This window comes from Triticum aestivum, chromosome 2D (assembly GCF_018294505.1).
Source record: "Triticum aestivum cultivar Chinese Spring chromosome 2D, IWGSC CS RefSeq v2.1, whole genome shotgun sequence".
Lineage (NCBI taxonomy): Eukaryota > Viridiplantae > Streptophyta > Magnoliopsida > Poales > Poaceae > Triticum > Triticum aestivum.
The window spans coordinates 308504566-308528093 of record NC_057799.1 but is presented as its reverse complement, the minus strand read 5'-3'; the positions used below and the strand labels follow the sequence as shown (position 1 = coordinate 308528093).

Below are 23528 nucleotides of genomic sequence, written 5' to 3'. Positions count from 1 at the left end.
CATGGCCTTTCCCGATATTCGACATGGACCTCCTTCTCGAGACCATCATCCAGTCCGTAGCCTCGAAGATGACCCCGAGAGTCACCTACGGTAAACATACCTTTGGAAGAGACCCTTTCAATGTACGCACCGCTGTAGTCATCGTATGTTGACGCACCACTCGCAGGAGCACCTCCTCGCGACAGTCAGCTCCCTCCAACCGTCTCCACACCGAATCCACGTGAGGTACTATCTTGTCAATGCATGCCATCACCTCCTCGACGGGATATCCCCACGCTAGTGATATCCCTGCCTGGTTGCTCGAAGAAGTCCGGAGCGGACCGTTACCATGTTTATCCTCTTATCTATACTACTATTAAACAAAAGAACATATTTCTGGCGAACGAAAACTCTGGCGCAGATTCCGCTGGCAGCTCCCTAATTTTTGGGCCCCGATACTTCTTTCTCTCCCGATATCGAGAAAAACAGCACCGCCGCTCCTCCCTTCTCCTCCTCCTGTGCACTTCCCCCAGATCCACCCCGCCTCCGGTCGTCGCCCGCGCTCCTGCAAGCCGCCACCGACCTCCTCAGCCGGTCAACCGCGCCCAACGCCCTCCTTTGTTTTCTCCCCCTCTCCTCACTAATCTCTCTCCGTTCCCAAACTACAGGACGCCATGGCCACCGGAGGCAGGGGATGCGGCCGCGATGGCCCTGAGCTCGGCGGCGTGGAAGCCATTGGAGGCGCTGGCGAGGCCGAGGTCGGTGAGCATGGCAGCGGCGGTCGGGTGCATTGAGCGCAGGTAGGACTTCCTCATGAGTTGTTTTCCTCCAACGCCGGGGTGTGGATCTACGTGCGGGGGGCTGCAGCTGCCGCCACCGCCTCGATCCCGACCCCCTTCCCCCCGCTTCCCGGGGACAGACCCCGTCGCCTTCTCCCTTCTTCCTCGGACCCCAGGACGTCCTGCTGTCATCTGCACCCCGTCCCAGTCTTCATCCGGCCATCAGGTTTCCTTCCCCTCAAAGAAGGTATGCATGAGCAGCTAGCCATCAGGTTTTGGTAGGTGGCTGGATGACAAAAGACTTGGTTACACACTAATGTATTTCCGTTTATTGCAAAATTCATGGAAGGGGTGAGAGCCCGGTTGGAAAAAAGCTAGGTTGTTTCTTCTCATCCACCGCAGCATCAGTTCTCTTTCTTATTGAATATAATCAATCAATACCACCAGGCCATAGAGATGGGATCTTCACAATTTCTGGGTCAGATCCGCCCCTGGTGTCCATAGCAGGATCATGCATGTTGTTGTGTTCATGGATTCCATCTTGTGGATGATGATTTGTGTATGATTGGTGTGCTATCTTTATCTTGCGTGGTTACAAATTTTATTTGTTTTTACAAGGAATGATGTGCGATAGCTTAGTAAAATAATTAGAACTACTCTGCACATGGATACCCATGCGTGTACAATTGCTGTATTTTTTAGAAGATACTAACTAACTAAATATTCTAACTGCCACTCTTTGTAGATTTTGAAGGAAGGAGAGAAATCCGCTAAGCCACCCCCTTAGGAAGCGGATGGACTAGCTCGACGCGGTCTTTTCCTGCCCATTCTGCAATCATGGGAGTAGCATTGAATGTCGGATGTTAGTACTATATTCATGTGTTTTCCTGTTAGTTGGTTGATAATGGATGGCTATCTATCCATTCAACATTGTGAATGGCCTTCTTTTTCTCTTTAGTCATATGCACAACCTGATTGGTGAGGTTACTTGTCAAATCTGCCAGGAAAGCTTCAACACCACTGCAAATGGTACATAGAACTGCAGATTGTACCTCCGTCATCCCGCCGTCCTCACCCCATCATTGTGCGCCCCCGCCTGTCCGCTCACGCATTCACATTGAGGAAGATGATGAGTACCTCGGCCACGCCGCCGTCCTCTCCCCGTCGTCGCGCGTCCCCGCTCGTCATCCATCCGCAGCTTTTCCAGTCCCGACCGCCGGAGAGTCGCGCCGCTGGGAACAAGCACCTTGCAATCGTGGTGTGCTTCTCCGTTGGTGCTGTCGTATAGACATCTTGCAAGTAAGTGACCTTCAATCCAAATGTTATCTTTCTCTGCACTTGATTTCAGTTGCTTTCTTATGGTCTCCTGAATTACTTGGCATGTGTCAGCCATTCTGGATAGGGAACGTTCTTACGGGACATCATGTTCACTTGGGATACTTACTGGATTAAGGAAGAAATTTTGAAATGCTTCTGAAACAATATCGTTTCATTAGTTGAGGACTTTGGGTAGTTCAGCATGTTCGATTGAGCATAATTAAGAAGCTTGATTTGTAATTATATAAAAAAAATTGTAAAATGATATGTAAAAGTTGAACTTCTCACCAAAATTATAGCACTGAAGTTAAATCAAGTGAAAAAAATAGTGTGCTGCGGTGCAGTTACTTGCAGCTGGGACTGATCTGATGAAGAAATTATTCTGTTAAAGACCTGGCAGATAGTTTTTCTGCTGGCAATGTAATTACACTTGTTTGGATGTGCTTGTTTTGGATTAAATGATAGAATGGGTGTTGTACTGTTGTTCTTGATTTTCTCACTTATTTAGTAGTGTTTGACGGGCATTCTAATCATTTTTTAGACCACTTTGGAGAGGGTACGTGATTGAAAAGCTCAGACTTTCCTGTTAGCAAGAGTATTTTATATCTTACCATGAAAAGCTGTAATGCTATTGTTCCTACAGATTCAAGAACTCGGATTTAGTAACAAGATAGATTTTTATCATGCCTCGCTATGAAATCATGTTTGGTTGCAGTGCAAAGGTCAATTGAGAATTTGAGATCCGTTGTGAAGAACTGTAGATGCTTGCTTGTCGACTGCCTAGAGATTTTGTTTCTGAATTTTTTTCTGTTGGATCGCAGGATGTTGCTGATATATGGTCGTGTTTGTTCAAAAAAAGTCGTGATGTGTTATTGATCAGGATATTAGTATATCCCAATCTCATCACAGGATCTGTTCACTGGGTTTCTGAAACTATATAGCATTTTATTAGTTATGGGTTGGAGCAGTCTTTCTTTTTTCCTCTCGAGAAAACATTGAAGCTTAATGTCTTGATGCATTTGGAAAAGAGAATGGCAAAACAAAATAGTTTACTTAAGGGTTACATGAGTGCCTCTGAATTTTAAAAAAATGTCAGCAATAGTTTCCTGTTTTGACTAAGATTCTTTATTTTCTTGGGAGCAAGCATTTTCTGTAATTCACACCACAACATGACGGCATGTGCATAGCATAAACCATCATTTGGGTAATCTAAATATTAGCTTTGGTAGCCTCATTTGCAATTGTGTATGTCTGTCAGGTTGATGCCGAGGTAGCTAGCAAAGATGCATGATGCATATATTATTCAGTATTGTTCTTACTGACGTTTTTCTTTCTGATGATAAACCACGGGGATAAATTGGCAATGTATCTCTTCACCTTCCAGAATGAGAGCTTCACAGAGGTCCTCCTGGTGTGGGAGATCATGAGAGCCTAGAAATGCAAATGAGGCTGGAAGGATTATTTTGTTGGTGTCCGAGAGCGAAATATTTTGTGTTGCAAAGTTAGCCGTGGACCTTCTGTGGGAGCTTTGGGAGGATGATCTTGCCGCTACGCTGGTCATGTGTCAACCGTACGCCTTTTACTTTTAATACTGGCATTTTTGAGGTGCAGGATTTCTCAAACAGCACTATACATAGGGCCTTCCAGACTATCTCATAGATTTTATCCTGTAAAGTCGTGTGAGTTGTTTCACATGCTCGAGTGTGAATGAATTGCAGGGGATGCCACTTCTGCTGGTTGGGATGTTGATGGTGTGTGTGCTTTTTGCCGCTGCTAGCATCTACTCCCTCCGTTCGGAATTACTTGTCACAAAAATGGATAGAAATGGATGTATCTATAACTAAAATACATCTAGATACATTCATTTCTTGGACGAGTAATTCCGAACGGAGGGAGTAGATGAGTAGTATAGTGCACAACTGCATTAGCTTTGGACGTATGTGCTTCAATACTTTTTTTCTGTTGGGCTTTAATATTCTACTAAATTTCTGATCGATAAAAATGTTTGTGGCTACTATAGTACTCCCTTCGTCCGGAAATACTTGTCATCAAAATGGATAAAAAGGGATGTATCTAGAACTAAACTATGTCTAGATACATTCCCTTTTATTCATTTTGATGACAAGTATTTCCGGACGGAGGGAGTATATGTGAAATATACAAACATTTATTCCTTGTTTTCTTATCGTCTAATGTGTTTGGCACTTTTTCTTTCAGATTTACCTCTCTTCTTTGTGCAGCAGGTGCAAGGTCTCAACATGTTCAAGGCTACTTCCAGCTCTTCTTTTTTCATTTTCATCTTAGTTTTGTTCATGCATTTTTCTACCATACAAGGACTTGAGGTGATTCGTTGGTTGTAGGGCATGGGGAGCTTCACAATTATGTTAACTCAATACTGAATGTATCAAAACATTGTTATGGTTACTTCTTATTATTTGGTTACACAAAGTCATGGCAGCACAAGTTGTATGTATATCTTGAGATACATGGTGATGCATCTTTGTGAGATTAATTGTGAACCCAATTTATTGATGCTTTGACAGTTTCTGATTTAGTGGCTTACACTGAAGGTGCATACCATCAGCAAAGATATGATTAGGCTTAAGATATAAGGAGAAATAACCGTTATATATTTAAGTTAAATACACATGGTTTTTCACTTCTGTGAAGGATGGAGTTATGTTTAATGTCTAACTTTCACATTTTGTTGTGTATGGATCCATAGTCGATGACCAAGTTGTTGTCTATGTGTGTTATTTGACTGTCAATCTGTGGGTTGTTGTATATAATAGCTGAGAAGTCCATTGTGTGCGCATGTTCGATACGAGATATGGTAGCATATGGAAAGAATATCTGCAAAGCTATATATAGTTCAAATTTAGATTTGAGCTACATTGTTGCATTTGTTCATTTTATTGAAATAATTGTGTCCTATTTAGAATGACCGAGGAAATTTGCTTTTATTATTATACGTGCGTTGCACGTGCACGCTTACTAGTGAGTCTATAAGACTATATCAACTGTGCCATGCACCCAAATCTCGCCATGTGGGACATGCCTTTAAGGCCGGTCCGTGGGCACGGATTGTCTACCCAACATAGGAATAAAAGGGCCTGCTCGACCTTTGACTCGCCATGGGCAAGGCCAATCCCCGAAGCCAAGCCTTAAGGCCAGCATGACACGATCCTTTTATTCACGGACCGGCCAAGGCCTCGCACGGGGTCCAAGTCAGCCCTTTTAGCATTGTTAGGGATTGTTTGGCCTTTTAACGTTATTTTGGCCATTTTAGTGCTCTTTTGCGTTTTCAGGGCTTTTTGACATTTTTAACCTAAGAAACAAAAGGCTCGGAAGGCAGAAACGGCCCAAAAGACCAAAGATGATGTGGGTCGGCATGCTGTGCCGTGTCGAGGAAACCCCTTTATCTGGTGTGCCAGCCTGGTACTCTAGGCCAAGCCTTCGGGCCGACACGACACAATTATTTTATAAAAAGAGCTACATGGGTTGGGTCGGGCCGCCCATATGGCCAGTTCTGCATGCACCTTGTGTTGTAGGAAAGTTCATGCATGCAACCGTGCCGTGTCGAGCAAACCCCTTTATCTGACGTGCCAGCCCGTTACTCTAGGCCAAGCCTTCGGGCCGACACGATACAATTCTTTTATAAAAAGAGCTACATTGGTCGGATCGGGCCGCCTATATGGCTAGTTTTGCATGCACCTAGTGTTATAGGAAAGTTCATGCATTTTCCCCAAGGTGCAAACCAACATCTTGTTTTAGATTCATGCATTTTTTTATTGCTATAGGATTCAATATGCCATACCATCCCAAATACTTTGTTTCCCTATCGTCGTGTTAAAGATTCATGCGAAGCAAAGAGGCCAATACTCCTCCTTCACCACTAGGCCTTCCTATTCCGTGGAATCTTGCTCTTTCTCCTCCACTATTCTTTATGCTCCTTCGCCCTTGTTGGCTGCATACATGAATCTAATTATACATTTACATTTTTTAAATGTTGCAAATTGTCCAATCCATGAGAATCGGGGTCTCACAAACCCGTCAAGCAGGGGCCGTAACGGTCCTGCTTAGCACATCAGCACCAGTTAGCTCCCGATAACACAAGGGCGGGACACATTTGAGGTGGCATGCAGATCTTCGTCAAGATCTAAAACGAAGGGGATTTCCTCCCTACAACAGCAGCATCTCCTCTCTACTTGCAAGCAGCTTGAGGATGGTATTGTGGACTGCAACATCCAGAAGGAGTCTACCTCTACCTTGTCCACCATCAGCGTGGTGGTATGCAGTTCTTCATCAAGACCCTCTCCTCAAGATACAAATCTTTGTGAAGACACTCACTGGCAAGACCATCAGCCTAGAAGAGGAGTCTTCTGACACCACGGACAACATCAAGGCCAAGATTACCAAAGTAGTTTCCCTTCACGGGATCAACTAAGCGCTCATTGTCGGGACTTCCTCCCGGCAATCCAAGCACACGACTTTGTGAGGCACCCCTCCCCTGCCGCCAACAAGTCCTTCGGTGACAACATCCCGTCACAACTTCTCCCCCGGCAATGACTCGTTAACACCACGGGAGGTGGACGACAGTCGTGCCAGCTGCTCCTGCCAAGTCCTATGGCAGTGGGGCTATCCCATAGACCTATCAGAGCCTATGAAAGCGTGGGGGTTAGATGTCACGCGGAGAGCAAAGCGATGCGGCAGTCAAAGTGATTCATCACATCCCTTTTTACCAGAATATGACACCTCGCAGATGTATGACGGTAAAAGGAGTGCGCCGACACCTACTTCGACAAGACAAGCTCTCCCCCCCCCCCCGCCTCAGCAAGTGATAGACTGACCCATGTTATTGCATTTAATGCAGTATTGTAGCAGTTGTTGTGCCTACTGGGGTAACCCCATGAGACTATAAAAGGAGGTCCATATCCACCTAAAAAGGATTCAACCTTTCTACAAGACCACACACCATAGAGCTAGAACTAGAGCCGCCCCTAGCAACAAGCGCACCTCTTCTTCCTCCCCGAACACTTTAGGGCATAGAAAGTAGATCATCCATTGCAAGCATCACCACCATTATATCAGCAATACAATCAGTAGGACGTAGGGCATTACGCTTTCGAGTGGCCCGAACCTAGGTAAAAAACACTATGTCACCTTTTGCTCATCGTCATGAGCTAGGAGCGGATTGCGGGCGTGTTAGGACCCCTCCGAACTGAAAGGGGGTGTCCCTCGCCCGTGGGTGTAGTGCTCGCATGCATGACACAAACATGTTTGCACAATATTGTTGGGTCGGGTTAGGGTAAGTTCCTCGTGAAAAAAGGGTTAGGGAACGTTGCAACGATGTTTTATACACTGGGAAAATATATCACATAAGAGAGTTTTATATTGCGACAATGTTGCATATACTTGGGAAATATGTTACATAAAAGAGTTTCATATTGAAATGAAGTCCCGTGTACTTAGGGCATCTCCCATGCCGACCCGTAAACTTCCCGCAACCATCCGGACCGGGCTGTCTGGACGGCGGAAGCTATCCAAGCCGACATGTATCGATCTGCGGAGAGGTCTGGGGATGCGATTTCTCCCGCAAACCGGAGACAATGTGGGGGAGATTTGCAGGAGTCCGGACACACAAAACGTCGCTATCCGCCCCCTGGCCCACCCAAACGAAGGGCCGAGCCCGCGCTTTTGTAGCATCCCGCACTGTTTTTGCACCAAAATCCCCCACTCTCTTCTTCCACTCCCCACCGCTCTCCGCCCAATTCTCGCTCTTTTCTCCCACCCTCTCCTTCCCTTCGCCGCCGACGCATGGAAACGTGGGAGAATCTATCGGAGATGGAGGCGACGGAGGTGCCGGAGGATCCGAGCAGCACGCTAATGAGGATATCACTACCACAGTTACACCCACAGCCCGTGTTGTTACATGCATGGGACCAATTACTAGAGCTCGCGCACGCCAGTTAAATTACCAGGTACTTCCATTTCCTTGTAACGATTCTAATGTTCATGAGAATATGATGCTGCCTAAATTGGATACACTTATTTTGCTTATAAATGAAGGGCCTAGCTTGGACAAGAAGTATGAACATTGGAGCATGATCAAGCATGAAGATGATGGCATGCACAAGGGGAACAAGAACGGAGTTTCTGATGAAGTTTTCAGCATTTTGGAGCCACCATGATAGCGTACAAGGACATGGGTGAAATATACAAGAACCCTTTTATAAATTTCGTCTGTAGCATAATATAGGTGTTGTGCCACCTTACCTTTGGGCCAGACCCATGTAATTTCGAAATACTACTTATAGGCTATTTTTAGAGTCTGTATTGTAGGGGAAATGACCCAGGAGGTGTTTTAGTCCCACCTTACCAAGTGGGGACAAAATCCCCTCTCTTCCCCCTACAAATAAAGCCCTTAAGGCACAGTTTAGACTTTGGGTTTTGTTTAGATTAAAAGTTCATCATAGCTTAAACTTCGCATACTTCGTTTATATTCTACGACCAGACAAAGATGTCACAGAACCCCGCCGTCAATAATAAAGCTTTCCTCTTATATTCACAATATCCAAATTGCAGTTTCAGTTTCTTGCTTGTTGTCCGTTTGCGTGCAGCAAACAGACCATCTCAATGAAAGACGGGACACCTTTGCCTCTATCACACGCTCGCCTGGAAGATCAGCTCGGAGACGCGGCAAAATCGCCGCGTCCAAGTGAAGTCCGCAAAGGAGGAGAACATGAGGAAGCGTCTGGCCACCGGTGGGCCTGGTGGTGGCAATGGTTGTGGCGGACGGGGCGGTCGGCGAGGCCGTGGTGGACGCCGTCAGACGGGCGCGCCCACAGTACTGACGGCGCTGTGGCCGGAGCCTTACAAGCCTCCATACTACTACGCCGCCAAGCACCTCGCAAACCCAGCCGATACGATTCCTTACATATCGATGTTAATGCGGCGCCGCTCTTCTTCGAGTATTCTTTGTCGTTGCTCGTCTGGGCGAGGACGGCGGGCGGAGAGCAAATGGGTGCCTGCACGCTGTTTGCTGCAATGCCGAGAGCAAGGGATCCGGCATACGACGCGGACTGGGAGATTCTCGATATCATCCATGACGGAGGCGAGGGAGGAGGAGGGGGTAACGCGGACGGGCAGGTGGAAGACTCGGATCCCACCCAGTCCGGCAACTACCAGCAGCAGCAGTCCTACACCCAGATGGCCACGCAGCGGTCCTATACCCAGACCTGTGATGGCACATAGCAAAAGTAGCATTGTGCCGCTGGAGAGCAGCATCCAAAGGGAGGAGGGGGGAGGAGGAGGACGACGATGATCCGGATGATACAGCCGGCGATCCGAAGAAGAAGGGTAGAGGAGAAAGCTTCAACATGCGAGAGGACGAGCTACTGCGCGATGCATGGTTGGCCACTAGCCTCGATCCTGTCCATGGCACGAAGAAAAATGGCACAAACTTTTGGAGGAACATTCACATATGGTTTCATGAGCACAAGCATTTCGCGCCCTACTCCGACGCGTTGATTCACAACCGTGAGTGGAAGTCCCTCAACTATCGATGATACACCATCCAAGAGGCAGTCTCCAAGTATTGCAAGCACTTGAAGCATCTGATCGCACGGTGGCTTAGCGGTGCACAAATCACTGAGTAAGTAAGTTGATCACTAGCCGGATATCTTTTAGTTTTGTTGATCACTAGCTGGGTATGCTCTAGTTTTGTTGATCACTACCCGGATATGCTCTAGTTCTGTTGATCACTAGTCGGACATGCTCTAGTTCTGTTGATCACTAGCCGGACATGTATTGTTTTGTTGCTCACTAGACGGGATTGCATTGTTTCACTTTTGTAGCCTACTCGTGCTTGTGTGGTGTACAAGAAGTTAGAGAAGAAGTCCTTCACTGTCATGCATTGTTGGTTGAAGTAGAATGGGCAGCCGAAGTGGATCCTTTTCATTGCCAAGACCGCCGCCCAAGCCAACAAGGAAGAAACCAGTGACCGTACCGGCCCAGCCCAAGAACAGCCGAAAAAGGTTAGAAGAAATCTGCGGGGCAAGAAGTGGGAGGAGGAGAGGGTGAAGCGAGAAGGTGCGGCGGCGAAGCTGACGGAGAGGTTTGAGGAGATCTTGGCGAAGGAAGAGGCATGCTTGAGGCGCTCAGACATCAAGGAGGAGCGGAAGGCGGAGAGGTTCAAGCAGTTGATGGATGCGGAAGGTTTTTTGTGGGTTGCCGTTGAAGATGCCCTTAGAAAATAAGAAAGTTTCGTATTGCAATGTAGTCCCTCCGTTCCTAAATATTTGTCTTTTTCGAGATTTCAAATGGACTACCACATGTGGATGTATATAGACATATTTTAGAGTGTAGATTCGCTCATTTTGCTCCGTATGTAGTCATTTATTGAAATCTCTAGAATGACAAATATTTAGGAACGGAGGGAGTAGAACACTCCAGAACTTAAATGTGTTCGGGCATCCGCGGAGGCCAGGCTGCCAATCTTAAGATCAGCCCGCCCTACCCACACCCATTAATCTGGTATATGCAGGAGTTGTTACTACAATTGCATAAGAGAAATGACTACATTTCATCATTACTGTAGTAGTAGTGGACTAACGTCTGTTTCCGCAGAAGAACCGAGTCAAAAATATTGCTTGCAAGCAACATAACAGGTTGCGACTGGGTCAGGATGATAGGTTTGTTATACTTAAGTCTTGATGACGGAGCCATTTGGATGATGAAGGTGCATAGAGTCACCCTCTAGCTTTTCGAGATCGGTCCAGATACGCACGGAGTTTTGTTTGGATGCAAGTGACAGAGTTTTATCTCGCATGTCGTCAGGCCTATGTCCATTTCTGAATGTCACAGGCTTGGCTACCACCGGGCCTGACATTTGGCAGGACAGGAGGACTTCGAGGGCAAGAAATAACATAAGAAAGGATAGTAACAACGACCAGAGCAGATGAGGAAGTTGATCGTGGATATACAATCGTTTCGGGGTCTAAAGACAGATGATTACAAGGATCTTGTCCGACGCCTGTGGCAGCGTGCGCGTGTTGGACGATGGCGTCAGGCGAGTGAACTAGCGTCAAATTGCACCACATGTGGAGCACCTATGGCTCCTTTGTTTATCAAGGAGAGCTGTGACCTGTGAGCTAACAAAAATGCTACTGTACTGTTCACCAAGGAGACCATGTCCATGTAAATTATACTGCAGTACACTTCCGACAATGACCAAAACTAAGTCAGTATAATACACCAAGAAATGATTAGCCATGAAAGTTCCTTCGAAATACAGGCTTCAAACGGAAATAGATGTGCTTCTGTATTTTTATCAAGGAACAAAGGAGAATTAGGTAATCCAGTAGATAAGAAGCTACACTTGCTAACCGTCGGGCTAAGGCCTTTCCTCTAAAAAGTATATTCTAGAAAGGGAGGGCTACACCTCCGCCGGGTGATGATCTTAAAAGTTCGACCGCCTCGCTGGTCGTTGGATGGAGCCCATAATAACCGTTCGATCGACAACCACGTGAGCGCCAACCTTTGCAACATGGCTGGTGTTGCACTCATCCCACTGCAACAGGAGTCTTGTTGCAAAACACCATGAACCATTTTTTCCTCCTGTTGCAAGCCATTGCAACAACACAAATGTTGCGGAAATATAGCTTCAGTTGCAAAACAAATGCAACAACATGCATGTTTCAGAAAACCATAGCCCTCGTTTTCAGACCATTGCAACATGACCCATGTTTCAGGAACATGGCCTCAGTTGCAGGAGCGCGACAGAGAAGGTCGCCCACGAATCCACGATGTAAGTGCTACACAGAGCAGCAGGGGGGGGGGAGCTAGGGGGCAGGGGAGAGCCATGGCCGCGATACGTCGCAGCAGTGGGAGCAGCCTGTTCCTAACCTCAACCAACACGGAGTCGATGAGGAAGCCGGTGGCCGCACCATCTTTCGCTCCCGCCGTCTGACCAGTGGCCACTCCTACTCCGGCCGGTGCGCCTCAAGGTGACAACGTCATTCGTCGTCTGAATGCACGGGCACCAGACTCCCTGGTCCTTGACGGTGTCACGGCTAGTGGGTCTCTCACCACGTCGTCTCCTGGCCAGGTGGGACGGGCCGAGGACACCATGTCGGCTCACCAGTGGGCCACGTTGAAAGTGCAACTATCCCTGAGTGGTTTTGGTAATTCCTAACAACATATAGCTCATTGAGCTAATGTTATTCCAAGATAAATATTTCAGGAAAGCTCAATGTTTGGCATGGCATGGATTAGAAAGTGGACCCTTCAAAATGCTAAGGACAAAGGATTGGCTCAAGCTCAAAGCACAAGACTCTACATTTTCTATTTTACTGATCCAAGATCACATTGAGTCTATAGGAAAAGCAAATACTATTAAGAAGGGATGAGGTGTGCTTAATGAGGATCTTGCTCAAAATGCTTAGTGATATGCTCCAAAACCCTCCACTTCTTTCTCACTTCCACATATGTCCTAATCCAAAAAGTCCAACTCGGCCCCACCGAAATTTCATATCCGGAGCCACCGAGTTCAGTTATCATAGCCACTGCCAGAAACCCTAATCAATTCGGTCTCACCGATAGGGATCTTGGTCCCACCGAGATGGGGTTGTAATCTCTCTGTTTCCTTTTCGTAACATTTCGGCCAAACCGAGATGAGCGATCGGTCCCACCGAGATTGCAATGCAAACTCTCTTTTTCCCTTTCGTAACGTTTCGGTCCAACCAAGATGAGCGAATCGGTCCCACCGAGTTTGCCTGACCAACTCTCTGTTTGACTATTACCAAAATCGGTCTCACCGAGTTTGTGTAATCGGTCTCACCGAGATTACGTTATGCCCTAACCCTAATGACATCGGTCCCACCGAGTTTATCCTCGGTCCCATCGAGAATCCTAACGTTCACATTTTGAACTAAATCGGTCCGACCAAGTTTCATGATTCGGTCCCACCGAGTTTGGTGATTTGTGTGTAACGGTTAGATTTTGTGTGGAGGCTATATATACCCCTCCACCCCCTCTTCATTCGTGGAGAGAGCCATCAGAACATGCCTACACTTCCAATACATATTTTCTGAGAGAGAACTACCTACACTTGTGTTGAGGTCAAGATATTCCATTCCAACCACATAAATCTTGATCTCTAGCCTTCCCCAAGTTGCTTTCCACTCAAATCTTCTTTCTACCAAATCCAATCCTATGAGAGAGAGTTGAGTGTTGGGAAGACTATCATTTGAAGCACAAGAGCAAGGAGTTCATCATCAACACACCATTTGTTACTTCTTGGAGAGTGGTGTGTCCTAGATTGGCTAGGTGTCACTTGGGAGCCTCCGTCAAGATTATGGAGTTGAACCAAGGAGTTTGTAAGGGCAAGGAGATCGCCTACTTCGTGAAGATCTACCCGAGTGAGGCAAGTCCTTCGTGGGCGACGGCCATGGTGGGATAGACAAGGTTGCTTCTTCGTGGGTGGAGCCCTCCGTGGACTCGCGCAACCGTTACCCTTTGTGGGTTGAAGTCTCCATCAACGTGGATGTACGATAGCACCACCTATCGAAACCACGGATAAAAAATCTCCGTGTCAACATTGCGTTTGCTCCTTCAAACTCATCCCTTTACCTTCATATGCAATTGTTTTACATTCCGCTGCTATACTCTTAGAATTGCATGTGTAGGTTGATTGCTTGACTTGTGCTAAGTTGCTAAAATCTACCAAGAACTAAAATTGGGAAAAGGCTAGATTTTTATTTGGTCAAGTAGTCTAATCACCCCCCCCCCTCTAGACATACTTCCGATCCTACAAGTGGTATCAGAGCTTTGGTCTCCATTTGCTTTGATTTCCATAGCTTTTGGTGGTCATAGCCTTGGTTTCACAACCTAGGAGAGTATGGCGTCTAGCGAGAGAAATTACCACCGTAGAGGTCCTTACTTTGATGGTACTAATTTTGCTAGTTGGAAGCATAAGATGAAAATGCATATTCTTGGATGTAACCCCGCCGTTTGGGCTATTGTGTGTATTGGCTTGCAAGGTGAATTCTTTGATGGGAGAGAACCGAATCGTGAAGCTACTGCGGAAGAATTGAAGATGCTACAATACAATGCTCAAGCTTGTGATATTCTCTTCAATGGATTGTGCCCCGAAGAATTCAACAAAATCAGCCGTCTTGAGAATGCAAAGGAAATTTGGGATACTTTGATTGATATGCACGAAGGTACCGACTCCCTCAAGGAATCCAAATTGGATGTGCTTCAAAGTCAACTTGACAAGTTCAAAATGAAGGATGGTGAAGGTGTCGCTGAAATGTACTCTAGGCTTGCTCTCATCACAAATGAGATTGCCGACTTAGGAAATGAAGAGATGACCGATAGATTCATCATCAAGAAGATCCTAAGAGCCTTGGATGGAAAATATGATACCGTGTGCACATTGATCCAAATGATGCCCAATTACAAAGATCTCAAGCCAACGGAAGTCATTGGAAGAATTGTTGCTCATGAGATGTCACTCAAGGATAAGGAAGAGCTTCACAACAAGTCAAGTGGTGCTTACAAAGCTTCATGTGATGCTCCCACGTCATCAAGTGAGAAGCAAACCTTCAATGAAGAATTGAGCTTAATGGTGAAGAACTTCAACAAGTTCTACAAGAGTAGAAGCAAAGAAAGAAGCTCCAAGTCAAGGTCCTACAATGACAAAAGATCTTCTAGTTGTGAGCGAAATTGTTACAATTGTGGAAGACTCGGCACTACTCCAATAAGTGTACGGCCCCCTACAAAAGAAGAGAAGATTCTCCCAAAAGAAGAAGTAGAAGAGAAGAATCACCACCAAGAGAAAGGAGGCGTAGAGATGATCGTTATGAACGAAGACCCTCTCGGAGAAGCAAGGATTCGGAAAGGAAGGAAAAGTCATCAAGGAGCTATACAAAAAGAAGACATCAAGCTCATGTTGGTGAATGGGTATCCGGCTCTGACTCCGACAATCACTCCGAAAGAAGTTATCACTCCGACTCCGAATATACTCAAGATGAAGGTGTTGCCGGTCTAGCACTTGTGTCAACTAACTCCTACGACATATTTGATTCACCAAATGAAGGAATTGGAAGATGCTTCATGGCCAAAGGTCCAAAGGTAACACATCCCGAGTATGTTGATTTCAATAGTGATGAAGATGATTTGCTAGGTGATGATGATTTACTTGTTGACAACTCTAGTGATGAAAACTATGATGAAACGTCAATTAATCATGCTAATCAAGATAAAACGAATGATGATGATACGAAGGAGATTGAGCGTCTAACTCAAGAACTAAACACTCTTAAGTTAGCTCATAAAACTACCTTGGAAAATCATCGAGAACTTTTAAAGACTCATGATAAGCTACGCTTTGAAAAGCTCAACCTTGAGAAAGAGCATGAGTTTTTAAAGGCAATCAATGATGATCTTCGCAAGATAAGTTCTTCTTACATTGCCAAGCGTTGACTCTTGTCTACTTACATGCCACAAGTTAAATCTAGCAACAAGAAGAAGAAAGATTCTTCATCTAGTAGTAACAACAACCATGCTAAATCCAATGTTGATGCGTCTAGTAGTTCTCTTGATTCCACTAATGATTCTCTTAGCCAAGTTACACTTGAGCAAGAAAATAGCTTATTGAAGGGAATCATAGAGAAAGGTGTTTACAAGAGTCTTGCCGGAAGTAAGCAATTTGAGGAAATTGTGCGCAAGCAAGGAAGACACCGGAAGAATCAAGGTGTTGGTTTTGAACGAAAATTCAATGCCAATGGAGTTGAGTGGGAAGAAGATCAATACCCCAAGACGAAGTTTGTTCCTCAACAAGAGAAGTATGATCCTACTTCTTTCAAAGGAACACAAGCTCAAGATGATCTTCCACCACAAGACCACAAGCAAAAAGGCAAGGACAAGCTTCAAGAGGAAATTGATGCATTTGAAGAAGCACCTAAGGCCTCGGTCAAGTGGGTTCCCAAGACTACATCAAGTCTACTTCATCAAGCACAACTACGATTCCAAGGATTCCCATCAAGATGATGTGGATCCCGAAGAAGAAGAACTAGAGAGTTCTTGAGGGTGACTCCGCCAACATACTTCACTCTTATCATTTTGGCGAGGATGAGTGCAAACAACTTCCATATCTTGCACTAGTTCAAGGAGTCACAAACCCTCTTGTTGGTAAGACAAGGTACAAGGTAACCTAATGCTTTCATGGACATCATCTTGTGTGTGCATCACTCTATGTCTATGGATATCCTTGTTTGTTCCTTGCGGGACTAACCCGTGTAGGTATTGAAAGTGCAACTCGCTCCAAAGGATTGCTCCGAATGATCTACATCAACATTGAGCATCTACATCTTCAACACCTACATGAAGTCATCATCGACAAAACCCAAGGTTAGTTCATCCCTTTTAGGGGGGATATCACATCTAGGGGGAGCTTTACTCAAACCAATGAGCTAAAGCAACTCTAATGGTGTGATCACAACAATGCTTTATGTAAAAGTGGTAACCCCACTTGTGCTTAAACGATGAGTACCTATGATCAAGTGTTCTCATTTGACTCCTAAGTCGATATACTCATATATAGATGATCTAGGCATCGCCAATTGCTTGATAGATGCTAGAATATTTGTGCATGCTTTGTCACATATTTCATTTGCCATTTTATTGTGTGAGCATGTTGGTTGCATATTTTACTCATTCGAGGACATCCATTTGTTGCTTTGATTGTTTGGTTTCTTCTCTTTTCGCCAAATGGATGGACAAGAATGCCTAAGAACACCCTCTAGCTATCTATGATTTTCTCGTCTCAAACTCTATTCATGCTACATCACAAAGTTTGATCAAGTCAGATTCGAACTACTCTGTGTGAGGAGCACTCGGAGATCCCGATTCGTCATAGACTTAAACCTCCAAAACCTCCTTGTGCATCTGGGTCTGACCGATTCATCCTTTTCGGTCCTACCGAGTCACCAAGTTGATCTAGGGTTTTCAATCTCGGTGCAACTGATTAGAACTTTTCGGTCACACTGAGTTGCAGTAACTGCTTGCAGTTTTGCATCTTGGTGCCACCGAGTCGTTCCACTCAGTCACCCCGACAGGGTCAGGTTATATATACCGCCGGGCCAAATTTTGGAAATTTCTCCGAACCCCTTCGCCCGCGCGTAACCTACTCTGCCTCCTCTGGTCTCCGGATCGTCCTCTCGTCGCCAGCGACCTCCCGCCGCTGGTCTCCGCCGCCGTCAACGGAAATCTTCACCGCCGTTGCCGCCGTAGCAAGTTCGTCGCCAAACTAGGGTACGAACTTGATCATTGTGCTAATCCCTAACTCCGATTCTTAGCACATTGCTTTGCCATGATTGAAATCATCCTGTCCAGCGAAATCATCCCGTAGATTAGCTTTGATTTGAAAATTTAGGGTTAGGTCTCCGCCGAATTCATTTCGCACCGACCGAGTTGTAGAAATCGGTCTCACCGATTTTGGCTTAGGCCAGAGCACATGCGTTTTCGGTCTGACCGAAAATTGCAAATCGGTGCGACCGAGTTCGATTCTCTGTGAAACCCTAGCAGTCTCGGTACCACCGAACTGTGACTCGGTCTGACCGAGTTCACTAGTTTAGGTTCCAAAAGCTGCTTCGGTGTCACCGAGTTTACAAATCGGTAGATCCGAAATGCTTTCTGTGAAGAACTAAAACTAAGTTTTTAAGTCATCCTTTTTGCAAAAACTCCTGTACTTTGTGATGCTCATCTACTCTACCTCATCTATAACCCATTCACAGGGTCTGCTGTCAGAGTATTTGCAGAGATGTCTGACCAAAGTGACAGCCAGAACAAGTCAGAGGAACAAGTTCAGTTGAGTGAGGGCACTAGTCCCTCTAGCAGCTATGATGATGGCAGCAGGAGCACTCCAAGCAATTTGCCAAATGCTGCCACCAGGACAAGAAAGAAGAGAACTTCTGACTCTGAGGATGAAGATTATGTGGTGTTGAAGATGAAGCCACTTCAAAGAAGAAAGTGCTGAAGAAAGAGTATGGCTCAGCTGCTGCAACTAAGCCAGGTCTGAAAGCAAAGATGCCAGCAAGAAGACAACCCATGTCTAAGCCAAGAAATGTTGCCACGGGAGAAACAATGGAGTTCATTCTTGAACCCAAGGAAACTGGAGATGGCAAGAAGAGAAAAGAAAGGGTCAGGAAGACCATTGCCAGAGTTATTGGGAAGCCATCAATGATGAGAGATTCTGAAGAAGAGGAAGAGGAAGAGGATGCTGCACCAGCACCCAAAGCTCAGAAGCTCATGGGAGATGCAATCAGATCAGGGGCTGCTCCATCTAAGCCCAAAGCTGCTCCCAAGGCTGCTGCTCTAGCTCCAAAGCCAAAACCCAAGAGGAGCACTAGGAACATCCCTGCTGAAGAGAAAAACAAGGCCCCAGTGCCTCAAGCTGCTGCTAAAGAAGAAGATGATTCTGTTGTGTTGAGGAAGCTGAAGCCCAAGATCCCTGATCACAATGATGCACACCCAGTTGTAGAGAACATGAAAATCAGGAAGGATTCAGGACTGAGACTATGGAGAGAGTCTGATCCATATGCTACCAGGAGAAGGACTGCTGTGGACTATAGATTTCACACTAAGGAACAGCAGGACTTCTATGAGACAATTCTGCTTGACAAGAAGCCCATAGTGTGTGACATGAGATGGGTTGACTGGGAATTCATCAAGGAAAATGAGGATCACTTCCCTGGTGTATATGATAGCTTCAAGGCATGTGGAGTTGATAAGTTTGTGGCTCAGAAGTTCACCAAGTGGAATGATGAGCTCATTATGCAATTGTACTCCACTGCCCACTTCTATCCAGATGGAAGGATTGTGTGGATGTCTGAGGGTACTAGGTACCAGTCTACAGTTGAAGAATGGGCTCAATTGATCAATGCTCCTGAAGAACATGAGGATGACTTGGATATCTATGCAAAGAAGAAGAAAGACCACAACTCTATGGCCAACATGTACAAAGAGATCCCAGATGCTGCTTTGGATACACATAAGTTTGGAGAGAGTGTTGGTTTTATCTCTCTTTGCACTTATTTGGTTTGGTTTGAAACTTTATTGCGTGCTTGTGTGATACTACTTTGTGTCCTTGTGAGATACTTGTTTGATCATGTGTTTGATCATATACTACCTTTAACGCTTGTTGGATAATGATATCTCTTATATCATATTATGATCATTCACTTTGCTTGGTGATGAGTGCATGTTTTTAATCTCTATCATTTTGAGCGCTCCACCAAGATGTATGTGACATGGAAGAGTAACCCATGATCCTAATCGATTGTGCATTTGCATTCAAAAGCAAATCTTAAATAATGCACAAATTTAGGGGAAGCTCTTGCTTATCACATACTTCTCAAAGCGACAATGTTTTTTTATCTATTTATCATTTGTCGAAGCTTTGATCTATATGTTGTCATCAATTACCAAAAAGGGGGAGATTGAAAGTGCAACTATCCCTGGGTGGTTTTCGTAATTCCTAACAACATATAGCTCATTGAGCTAATGCTATGCCAAGATAAATATTTCAGGAAAGCTCAATGTTTGGCATGGCATGGATTAGAAAGTGGACCCTTCAAAATGCTAAGGACAAAGGATTGGCTCAAGCTCAAAGCACAAGACTCTACATTTTCTATTTTAGTGATCCAAGATCACATTGAGTCTATAGGAAAAGACAATACTATTAAGAAGGGACGAGGTGTTGCTTAATGAGGATCTTGCTCAAAATGCTTAGTGATATGCTCCAAAACCCTCCACTTCTTTCTCACTTCCACTATGTCCTAATCCAAAAAGTCCAACTCGGCCCCACCAAAATTTCATATCCGGAGCCACCGAGTTCAGTTATCATAGCCACTGCCAGAAACCCTAATCAATTCGGTCTCACCGATAGGGATCTCGGTCCCACCGAGATGGGGTTGTAATCTCTCTGTTTCCTTTTCGTAACATTTCGGTCAAACCGAGATGAGCGATCGGTCCCACCGAGATTGCAATGCAAACTCTCTGTTTCCCTTTCGTAACGTTTCGGTCCAACCGAGATGAGCGAATCGGTCCCACCGAGTTTGCCTGACCAACTCTCTGTTTGACTATTACCAAAATCGGTCTCACCGAGTTTGTGTAATCGGTCTCACCGAGATTATGTTATGCCCTAACCCTAATGACATCGGTCCCACCGAGTTTATCCAGTCGGTCCCCCCGAGAATCCTAACGTTCACATTTTGAACTAAATCGGTCCGACCGAGTTTCATGATTCGGTCCCACCGAGTTTGGTGATTTGTGTGTAACGGTTAGATTTTGTGTGGAGGCTATATATACCCCTCCACCCCCTCTTCATTCGTGGAGAGAGCCATCAGAACATGCCTACACTTCCAATACATATTTTCTGAGAGAGAACTACCTACACTTGTGTTGAGGTCAAGATATTCCATTCCAACCACATAAATCTTGATCTCTAGCCTTCCCCAAGTTGCTTTCCACTCAAACCTTCTTTCTACCAAATCCAATCCTATGAGAGAGAGTTGAGTGTTGGGGAGACATCATTTGAAGAACAGAGCAAGGAGTTCATCATCAACACACCATTTGTTACTTCTTGGAGAGTGGTGTCTCCTAGATTGGCTAGGTGTCACTTGGGAGCCTCCGTCAAGATTATGGAGTTGAACCAAGGAGTTTGTAAGGGCAAGGAGATCGCCTACTTCGTGAAGATCTACCCGAGTGAGGCAAGTCCTTCGTGGGCGACGGCCATGGTGGGATAGACAAGGTTGCTTCTTCGTGGGTGGAGCCCTCCGTGGACTCGCGCAACCGTTACCCTTTGTGGGTTGAAGTCTCCATCAACGTGGATGTACGATAGCACCACCTATCGGAACCACGGATAAAAAATCTTCGTGTCAACATTGCGTTTGCTCCTTCAAACTCATCCCTTTACCTTCATATGCAATTGTTTTACATTCCGCTGCTATACTCTTAGAATTGCATGTGTAGGTTGATTGCTTGACTTGTGCTAAGTTGCTAAAATCTGCCAAGAACTAAAATTGGGAAAAGGCTAGATTTTTATTTGGTCAAGTAGTCTAATCACCCCCCCCTCTAGACATACTTCCGATCCTACACACGTCAAGCGACCCATGGCGTATGAAAGGAAGGCTTCCAAAGACTTGGCGTATACTCTAAGATATCAGAAGTCATCTACAACACATTCTCCTTGTATGTAACCGACTAGGATGTCACCGTAGACCCTCCGGTACATGTATAAACTGACGGGTAGGGCTCGTAGACGACACACAATGATCTCGAGGTAGATCATCTATACTGTGTACTCCACCCAAAAGCAATTAAACACAAGCAAGACGTACGGTTTTATCTATGAGGAGAGCCCGAACCTGGATAAAAACATGTGCCCCTGTTACCATCGTGTCAAGACCCGTAGTTCGGGACCCCCTACCCGAGATCCGCCGGATTTGAGTCCGTCATTGATGGCCGATACATGTCTTGTTAAGCAGTCGCAATGATTCGATGGGGAGCAAGATCGACGAGCAGATCGTCATCGGCATGACCTCTGTGCCGGGCAGATCTTTGTCTTCGGCAGCATCGCGCTCTTCGCCAATTCGACTGGCCACCTAGGCCAGGTCGAAACCTTTGCTCCAGGCCGAATCGTCAGCAGAAACATGGAATACACTATGGATTCCCGCAGAGAGCTGGTCTTCATAAGCTGGGCTTGAAACTAGACCGAGGACCAGCATAAGACACTCATCTTGTCCCAGATGTTAGATCCAGCCCAGGATGAGAGCTGGAGTCTTACTTCGAACCCGGCCTCAGGCAGGCCCCGATAACATCTCTCGAGGCCAAAACGACAGATCTAGCCAAATGTGAAGAACCTAGATCCATGTTAGATCAGATCTTTGAAGCTCTCGGTTGCCCCATTTTCAGATCGGGCCCAAGAGGAGCGCGAGAAATCTCTCTTGAACAAGATGTTAGATCGGATTCAAAGGCTCGAAATATCAGACGACTAGACCTTGGTCTACGATCAGATCTGAGAGTCGCCGGGAAAGGTTAGAATTTTCACCCCACCCACCACCCATCTCGTCGCCAATGTGGAGAACCTAACCAAAGTCCTCGCAAGCGGATCCGACGACACCGATGACATGGACGAGGAGGTCAGTGAGTCCTCGGCCCGCCTGCAAACAACCACCACACCAACGAGGAAGTGGATGACAACCTCCACCTACGACATCTACGTGGTAGATACTCCCCACGACAACAGTGGCAGAGGCGATAATGATAACAATGGCCGGGGGAGGCAACGGTAGCAATAACGGTGGGAATGATAACATGGCACCAATGCCAACAACCCCAACAACAACCTTGGTCCCGATCACAAGGACACCTTAAACAAGTCACTTGGCAGTCCCAACCACGATGCATTAAGGCTAAGGCTGCTCGACACCGCCAACAAGATAACCGATGAAAAGCAACGACTTCGTGACAAAGAGAAATACCTGATTAACCAATGGAACAAACTCTTTCAGGCCAAGGAGGTACTCAAGGCCAAAATGCAGCAAGTGCAAGCTAACAAGCCACTACCAAGCTACCACAAGATCCTCCTCAAAGAATTGGACGCGGCGGGCAACAATATCCAAGTGCCAATGGGCCAAGGATTTGCACCGGCGTGCGGAGAACTACCCTCCCTGCTTTGACGGACGAAGGAACGACACGAGCATGCGCACCCCCGAGGTACAAGAACGCCGACGCAATAGAGTCGCTCCATCTGATGATGTGGGAAACACAAAGCCGAGCTCCAGTTTCCACACCAGAGACAAGCGGCCTCCCTCGCCAAAAGTCCAAGCTCCTCGGACCATCTACCAGACCAAGCAGCACCCGCACCCACCCGTTGAGAAAGTGGGACGGCTAACCTAGATGGCCAAGTATCGAGACCAGCGTAACTACTCCAAGTACAGGGACATAGGCAGTTACGATGTGTGTCACGCCATCAACATCACTCTTAGCCAAGGTGCAGCGCACCCGGTCTGCTTCATGGATGAAGTCATGGCCCATAGATTCCCAATGGGCTTCAAGCTCATAAACGTCAAAAAATATGATGGATCGATTGATCCTACAGTCTGGATCCAGGGCTATATCCTCGTAGTACACGTGGTAGATGGCGATGACCTCCACGCCATAAAATACATGCCCTTGAAGATGAAGGGCTCGGTTCGGCACTGGTTGCACACCCTGCCGCCAGGATCAATCGGCACATGGGACGCACTCGAGGATGAATTCATGGCAAATTTTCAGGGCACGTATGTCAAACTCCCAGATGCCGATGACCTGGCCCTCATAGTATATAAGCCAGGCAAGTCTATGCACAACATCTGGAATTGTTTTCTTACAAAGAAAACAAGA

General features: G+C 46.0%; 1 long non-coding RNA gene across 2 annotated transcripts; it reads left to right on the top strand.

Moving 5' to 3' along the window:
- Nucleotides 1-366: 366 nt before the first annotated feature.
- Nucleotides 367-4067, top strand: LOC123052870 (uncharacterized). 2 transcript variants are annotated; one of them, XR_006425140.1, is made up of 3 exons: nt 367-1005; nt 1504-1620; nt 1763-4067. It is a non-coding gene; the product is annotated as an uncharacterized lncRNA (long non-coding RNA). The 2 variants fall into 2 exon arrangements; XR_006425139.1 differs by having other exon boundaries at nt 367-573; nt 648-1620; nt 1763-4066.
- Nucleotides 4068-23528: the final 19461 nt, after the last annotated feature.